We start from the raw sequence: 8,926 nt of genomic DNA, 5'->3' as shown, positions 1-8,926 counted from the left end.
ACCCTGTTCATTCACTCTGTTTCAGTTGCATTAGCCTTTTTGATGTTTCCTATCACATCTCCCATATCCTTCAAGCTTGAAATCCACTCCTTCCTCATCTCAATTTAGAAGTTACATCCTTCTGCATAGCTGGGTTTGTGCCATCTTTTCTTACACAAATCCTCTTTGGATCCCCAAGTTGTGGGTGCTCCCCTCTTATCTGTTTTTTCCTTGGTATAAATTTGGTATTTACGTGTTTACATGTCTCTTCTCAAGAGAGACAACCTCCCTGGGGGCAAGGATTGTTTTCTTTCATTGTGCTTGTTTTCCCAGCAACTAGCATAGTGCCTGGCCCCTAATTGGCAGTTAATAAATATTTGTTAAATAAACGCTGAAATGATGGGATTTTTTTTAATTCCCAGACATAATTGTGGGAAGAACTGACTAATAATTTGGAATGACTTTAGGTAACTGAATGGTGACCCTACTTCCTCCAGGACTTCATCCCCCAATATGGAAGATCATAATTTTTGTGATCTTAGCTGGTAAAGTGAGAGAGGGAGAATCAGGCTTTGGAATACAGTGCCCCCCCCCAACTCTTGGAAAGAGAATCAGAGAGGCTATTTAATCATTTAGAGTAAAGAAATATCTTCTAATAGGGAGGCCAAATTGTGGAACCACCTTAAAAAAGAGGTTATCCAGAGACTATCTGGAAATGGTGTGGTTCTCCTGCAGGCTACTTGGGTTTCCTCCTCCCCTAGCCAGGCGGGGGACTTCCTCTTCCATTGCTTTTTCAATCTATGTTTTTCTAATGCTCCTTCAAAGAGAACAGTGTGCCAACTCTTACATCAAAAGGTTCCTGATTTTATATCAAAAGAGTCCCCATCTGATTCCTCATCTAATCTCTTAGTACTTTGTACTCCTGCTCTATACTTATCAAATTTTAATTTTTATTATATTTATCTGTGTACCTTTCTAATCTTACCTACTAGGTTTTGATTTCCTTGGGGCCACAGGCACGTCTTAGTCTTCTTTGTACTTCTCCTGACCCCCACCCCTAGCTCTGGTGCCTAAAATATAGCAGGTGTTTAAGAAAGCATATGGTGAATGAATGAACCCTTTCAGGGAGATGACCTCTTTTAGGTCTTTCATCTCTCAGCCTGTTACCATAATCAGCAAGGTAGGGCATATGAATTGAAGGATCAGAAAGGCAGTACTTTTTGTTCAAAGCCTTAAAGAGACCTCTCCCTCTGAAGTCACCTGTAGGTTTATAAAAGAACAGGTAAGATAACCCAGGGTTAGACTTGTCTCTCTAGATTGTGGACTTTTAATGATTTTGGGAGAAAAGAGTGAGGGAAAACCAGAGAAGAGAATTCAAATATAGACACACTTGGGGGGAACCACACAAGTCAGCAGATGGCCCCAGAAACCTGGCTATTTCTGCTTTTATAAGCCTTTTCCATTTACATCATATGTAACTTTTTTGGACATAATTGTTTTCTCCTTCATTCAAATGTATTTCCTTGAGAACAAGGAGTTTGTTTTTGCCTCCAGTTTTGTCCCCCCCCAGAGGCTTAGCACATAATTAGCACATAATGAGCCCTTGATCAGTGTTTGTTGATTGACTGATTGTTGATTGAAGAAACAGGCTAGAAATAAGTGATTTTCCCCTTGATCATAGAGGTCCTAAGTTTCTGAGGTCAGTTTATACATAGTACCATAGATACTTCTTAAAGAGTGCTACATGGAGAGTCAGGAACTCTGAGTTTGAACCCTTGGTTCCATCACTTTCTATCTGGTAAATTTCAGTCCTTTAAACTTCAGTTTCTTTGACAAATAAGTAGGTTTGAGTAGATGGATTCTGAGGTTGCTTCCTGCTCTTGATATATGATTCAATGAAGTCATTTAGCCTCTCTAGGCCTCAGTTTCCTCATCTGTAAAATGAAGGGGTTGGATCTGATGAGCTCCAAGTCCCTTCCAGTCTAGGTCTATGATCTAGGGAATCTCTTTTTCCCTTGAAGAAAGATGACCCATTCTGAGGGCTTGCTATCAAAGCTTATCCTTTAGACACGTCCCTGATCTGGAGATTCTGGAAACCAAGACCTTGCCAAGCCATTTGGTCCATTCTACATTGTTGCTAGTGGCAGCTTTATTTTCCCAATCACTCAAATTGACCTTTCCTTCTTTTTCTCTGAATATGTCCAATCTGTCACCAGGTCTTGTTTTCTTTGCAATAACTCTGAGATTTATCTATTTCTGGTCCTTCTCACTTAAAATTAGCCCAAATATTAGATCCAATAACTGGCTTTTGGAGAAAATTCCCATGCTTTCTTCCTCCCCTGAACCTGCCAAAACCCTATTGATCTTTTAAAAGACATTAAGATCCAATTTATGCTATTGTGGATTTTATCCTGTAGACAATTTTGGAGCAAGGGAAGGACAAGACTATCCCTCTGTCTGAGCAGTCAAGCTCCCTCCTCTTCTACTCTATAGAGCAAGTTGGAAATCCAGAAACATTTTCCATGAACTCTAGTCTTGAATCACATAGACAAGTACATATTTGCCTCTGCCACGTGTTTTTGCTTTTTGTTTTTTGTTTTTGCAAGGCAATGGGGTTAAGTGACTTGCCCAAAGTCACACAGCTAGGTGATTATTAAATGTCTGAGGCTGAATTAGAACTCAGATGTTCTATCCACTGAGCTACCTAGCTGCCTGCTGCTGTGTTTTATTTATTTATTTATTTATTTATTTATTTGGTTTTTGCAAGGCAAATGGAGTTAAGTGGCTTGCTCAAGGCCACACAGCTAGGTAATTATTAAGTGTCTGAGACAGATTTGAGCCCAGGTACTCCTAACTCCAAGGCCGATTCTTTATCCACTACACCACCTAGCCGCCCCAATGCTGTGTGTTTTAACAGGAACTTGTGACATACCATTTTTGTCTCAGCTGCTGAAAAAGTTCACTCACAAAACTGTGGACAAGCCGATGCAATTCTTATGTGCTTCTGCTTCAAGGTCGCCATTAAAGGTTCCCTGAGGGGAAGGGAGAGCTCCCTCTTTCCCTTTTCCCTGTTCTCAGGAAATAAATTGAAAGGAAAAAAGTTAAAAACAAAAATCCTGAGAGCTGATTCTTCTCTCTTATAGGACAGCCCGGGGGGGGGGGGATAGTTCTAGAAGAATGTCATCCTATTAGAAACCTTGTATAATATGAGTTTACTACTCTGGCCCCACTCTGAAGATAAGTCAGCTTTATCTCTGTGTTGGGTTAATGCAAAATGTTCACAAAGGTACCAGTTCTATCTCCCAGAAGCAGGCCCCCTAGGTCTGATCTGATCTCTCTAAGTCTCAGTTTCTTCATCAAAAAAAAATAAGGGGCGGCTAGGTGGCATAGTGGATAAAGCACAGGCCTTGGAGTCAGGAGTACCTGGGTTCAAATCCGGTCTCAGACACTTAATAATTACCTAACTGTGTGGCCTTGGGCAAGCCACTTAACCCCATTTGCCTTGCAAAAAAAAAACCTAAAAAAATATAAGTGAGTTTGAGTAGATGAACATTGAAGTTTCTTCCAATTCTAGATTTATGATGCTATATAATTACTTAGCCTCTCTAGGTCTTTAGTTTCTGATCAATGTGTGGAATTTACCAGTGGGATTTTCCTTAGAACTTTTGTTTATCCATAAGAATGGGAGTTTCTTTTTTTTTTCTTTTTTCTTTTCAAGTTTTTGCAAGGCAACTGGGTAAAGTTCCTTGCCCAAGGCCACACAACTAGTGTAATTATTAAGTGTCTGAGGCTGGATTTGAACTCAGGTACTCCTGACTCCAGGGATGGTGCTCTATCCACTGCACCACCTAGCCACCCCTAAAATGTGAGTTTCTTTAAGAGCGGGGACCATCTTACTTTTAAAATTTATTTTACTAATGCTTTGTACCCAGTAAGTCCTTCCATTATTCATTCACTCATTGATCTCCTCCTACAGACACATTTATGGGCTGTATGGGGTGTTCTAGAAGGACTAGCACTTGTGGTATGAGGGCTTACTGAAACCTTTTATTGGCTGCTCATCTACCTTTTGTGTGGAGCTTTCACTCAGCACTCACCTGTGGCTCCAACATCATGAATAGCAGCCACACCCAATAAACTGGCAGATGGGCTAAATCAGGTTAAGGGTTACCAACAGGTTTCAAACCCATCTATGAGTTTGGGAAGGTGTCTGTCCAAGCAGATGAAGACTTTCCCTCCTGTGGAATGGGCAGATGAAAACAATTTGTTCCAACAGCCATGAAGGTGGCTACAGCAGGTAATGTGAAGTCCTTAAAGCTTGGTCAGACATTGAACATGCCAAGGTCACCCATTGCATTCAGGGACAGAGGCAGTTGTTTTGACTTCTGTCTTACTGCTGGACTTTGATGACTCTGGAAGAAAGATTGAGGCTGATGACTGTATAACTCTGCCTCACTTATATCCCATTCACATTCTTTGTTGAGACATTACCCTATATGGTGTCATTGGTTTTCCTCTGAAATGAAGGGTGAACAATAAACAATAAAAATCTGGGCATATAAAATGACCCTACTCATATTAAGAAGACAAAAGAAAATTGCTGTTTGGGTCTCAGTGATTGGGACTATCCCAAGATAAATTGACTAGTCTGGAGCTACTCTTTGATGTTTCCGTTAAGGGCAGGTTTATAACCAAGAAACAACAGTCTTATACATGTCAAAAGAGGAGAAAGTATACAAGAGTAGGGGATGCTGTATAGGCTCAAATACTGCTGCGAGATTAAGGATAGAACCTGAGATGAAGTTATGGTAAGATATTATCACCCTACCCTATTTGTAGGAGACTGATTTCTTGGGGCTTTATTAAGCTTGAGCACCACAGATAGTAGAGTTGGTGGGAGTCTGGGAGAAGAGAGATTCTGGTCTTCTTGCTTCCATATTCAAGAGAGAATACACATGGTTCCAAATTCCATTCAGATTTCTGAAGGAAGATTCTGGGAAGAAGCTGATATGTAGAGGAACCAGCAAACTTAATTAGCTGATTAGCAATGAAACACCACTAATGAAGATAATCTCATGCAAATGACCTATTAAATTAATTATAAAGAGATCTACATAAATAGCTTTGTTTTTCAGATAGAAAAATAACTAATTAATTTTTCCTATTTTATGTAAAGATAGTTTTCAATATTGTAAAGTTTTTTCCCTTCTGCCTTTCCTTTCCCTCTACCCTAAGATAGCAGGTAATCTGATATAGGTTATATATGCACAATCATCTAATAACTAACTTTGGAAAGAACAGTTTGAGCCTAATTAGAAGCCAGAATGCATTGGGTTAAAAAGCAAGCAGACAGCTAGGTGGTACAGTGGATAGAGCTTGGGCCTGGAATCAGGAGGACCTGAGTTCAGATTTGACCTCAGATACTTAAAAAATACTTAGCTAGCATGACTTTGGGCAAATCACTTAAGCCCATTGCCTTGCAAAAAAAAAAGTGAGCAGAATCTGATGAAATGGAAGCACAATGGGTATAAGACAATCTTTTCTTTAAGCTTGACCATAAATGGAAGGAAAAATATATGACAATGGCTGAAGGGAAAATGAAAGCTTTTTTTCTTTTCTTTTTTTTTTGAAGTGAGAGGGGGGAAAATTGTACTTCAGTCTGTGTTCAGATACCATTGGCTCTGTCTCTGGGATGGATTGCATTCTTTATCATAAGTCCATCAGAGAAATTGCTTCAATATTTTTTTCCCACAGTTGCTATTGCTAACTGTATTTCACTCCATTTTATTCTTGCTCACTCCCATTGATTCTGTTCTCTCCTTTCACCCTGTTCTTTTTCAGAAGTGTGTTGTATCTGACTATGCTCTCTCACAATCTTCCCTCTCTTCTATCACCTACACCCCCTCCCCTCCCTGTCCGCCTTCTCTCATCCCTTTCCTCTCCTTTTTTCTTTAGAGTAAGATAGATTTCTATACCTGATTGAGTCTGTATGTTATTTCATCTCTGAGCTATTTCCTATGAGAATGAAGTCTCACTCATTTCCCCTCACCTTCCTCACTTCCACTCCATTGCAAAAGCTTTTTCTTGACTCTTATATGAAATCTCTTAGGCTATTCTTCTACTTTCCCTTTCTCCCAGTACATTCCGTTTTCACCCATTGACCCCATCTTTTTAATATGTTATACTTACTGTGCCTTGTCTATATATGTTTCTAACTGCTCTAATAAATGAGAATATTCATATGAATTGTCAGTATCATCTTCCCATGCAAGAATATACAAAGGGCGGCTAGGTGGCGCAGTGGATAAAACAACGGCCCTGGAGTCAGGAGTACTTGGGTTCAAATCTGGTCTCAGACACTTAATAATTACTTAGCCATGTGGCCTTGAGCAAGCCACTTAACCCCATTTGCCTTGCAAAAACCTACAAAAAACAAAACAAAAGAAAAAGAATATACACAGTTCGACATTATTAAATTCCTCATAATTTGTCCTTCCTGTCCACCCTCTTTATGCTTCAACTGCATCCTGTACTTGGTGATCAAACTTTCTGTTCAGCTCTGGTCATTTCAGAAGGGAACTTTTTTTTTAGAAGGGAACTTTTTTTTATTTTTTAATTTTTTGTAATTTAATTTTATATTCTCATTTTGTACAATGTTGTTTTATACATTAATAAAATATTCTTGTTTAAGAGTAAACAAAGTACCCCCTCCCCCCCCCAAAATATGGACTCACTTGAGCGATAAAGGGGAGAGAAAAAAATTAAAATAAAAAAAAATAACAGTAATAATTGTAGGTATGGCCAGGTGGTGCAGTGGATGGAGCACCAGCCCTGGAGCCAGGAGCACCCGAGCCCACATCCGGCCCCATACACCCAACAGTCACCCCAACCCCACTGCCCTGCATAAAACAAAAAAAGAAAAAAAAAGACCTAAAATAAAATAAAATAGTAATAATAGTAGGGGCAGCTGGGTGGTGGACAGAGCACTGGCCCTTGAGCCAGGAGCACCCAGGTCCAAATCCAGCCTCAGACACCCAAAGATAACCCTGCTATGTGGCCCCAGGCAGGCCACCCAGCCCCATTTGCCCTGCACCCCTCCCCAAAATAATAATAAAAAAATGTGCTTCAGTCTGTGTTCCAGCACCACCAACTCTGTTGCAGATGGATCACATTCTTTATGATAAATCCATCACAAAAGTTACTTCCATATTTTTCCACCATTGCCATTGCTGATCGCAACTCCCTCCTTTTGTATTTCTCCATTTTCATGTACTATGTTTTCTCTTTCCTTTCACTCTGACTCTGCTGTAGGGTCGTTGAGTGGCGCAGCAGACAGATCCCTGGTCCTGGGGCCAAGAGGCCCTGAGCCCCCATACCATCCCTTAGGCCCAGAATCCACCTGGCCCTATGGTCCTGGGCAGGCCTTCCAATCCCAGCCCCTTGCAAGAAGTAAAAAAGACAATGTGTTATATCTGACCACTCTCCCGCCATGGTCCATCCTCTCCTCCATCATTCACATCCCCATTCCTTCCCCCATCCCCCCTTCCTTCTTACTCCAGATGTCTATACCCCATTGAGTATATATGCTGTTTCCTCTCCTAGCCACCTCTGATGAGAGCAAAGATTCCCTCATTCCCCCTTGCCTTCCCCCCTTCCATATCATTGAAATAGCTCATTGTAATAAAGAAAAATCTTATTATATGAAATATCTTGGCCTATTCCCCCTCTCCTTTTTCTTTCTCCCATTACATTTCCCTTTTTTCTATTGACTCCATTTTTACACCATATTTTATCTTCAAATTCAGATTTCTCCTGTGTTTCATCTATAAAAGCTCCTTCTACCTGCTCTGATAATTGAGAAGGTTCATATGAGTATTATCAGTGTCACTTTTTCTATGCAGTAATACATGCAGTTCATCATTATTAAGTCCCTCATATTTTCCCCCCTCTCCTCCAATCTCCATGCTTCACCTGAGTCCTGTATCTGAAGATCAAACCTTCTGTTCAGCTCTGGCCATTCCAACAGGAACATTTGAAATTTCCCTGGTTCATTGAAAGTCCATCTTTTTCCCTGGAAGAGGACATTCAGCCTTGCTGGGTAGTTGATTCTTGGTTGCATTCCAAGCACTTTTGCCTTCCTGTATATTGTATTCCAAGCCCTATGAGCTTCCAATGTAGTTGCTGCTAAGTCCTGTGTGATCCTGACTGCAGCTCCATGATATTTGAACTGTGTCCTTCTGGCTGCTTGTAATATTTTCTCTTTGACTTGGGAGTTCTGGAACTTGGCTATAATATTCCTGGGGGTTAGTTTTTTGGGATCTCTTTCTCGGGGGATCTGTGGATTCTCTCCATTTCTATTTTGCCCTCTGCTTCTAGGATATCAGGGCAATTTTCCTGTAGTAATTCTTTGAAAATGATGTCAAGGCTCTTTTCCTGATCATGACTTTCAGGTATTCCAATAATTTTTAAATTATCTTTCCTAAATCTGTTTTCCATATCAGTTGTTTTTTCAATGAGATGTTTCACATTTTCTTCTAATTTTTCATTCTTTTGGTTTTGAAGTATTGATTCCTGATTTCTGATAAATTCATCAATCTCCCTGAGTTCTTTTCTTTGTCTGAAGGATTTGTTTTCCTCAGAGAGTTTTCTTATCTCTTTTTCCATCTGGCCAATTTTGCTTTTTAAAGCATTCTTCTCCTCAATAACTTTTTGAACTGTTTTATCCATTTGACCTAAGCTGGTTTTTAGCATGCTATTTTCTTCAGCATTTTTTTGTATTTCCTTGACTAAGCTGCTGACTCCATTTTCATGTTTTTCCTGCATCTCTCTCATTTCTTTTCCCAGTTTTTCTTCTAACTCCCTCATTTGATTTTCAAAGTCTTTTTTGAGCTCTGTCATAGCCTGAGCCCAATTTTTGTTTTTCTTGGAGTCTAGATGCAGGAGCTTG

Source organism: Macrotis lagotis, chromosome 1 (genome assembly GCF_037893015.1).
Source record: "Macrotis lagotis isolate mMagLag1 chromosome 1, bilby.v1.9.chrom.fasta, whole genome shotgun sequence".
In the NCBI taxonomy this organism is placed as follows: domain Eukaryota; kingdom Metazoa; phylum Chordata; class Mammalia; order Peramelemorphia; family Peramelidae; genus Macrotis; species Macrotis lagotis.
The sequence above is the reverse complement of the archived record's forward strand: the minus strand, read 5'-3'. Positions refer to the sequence as shown.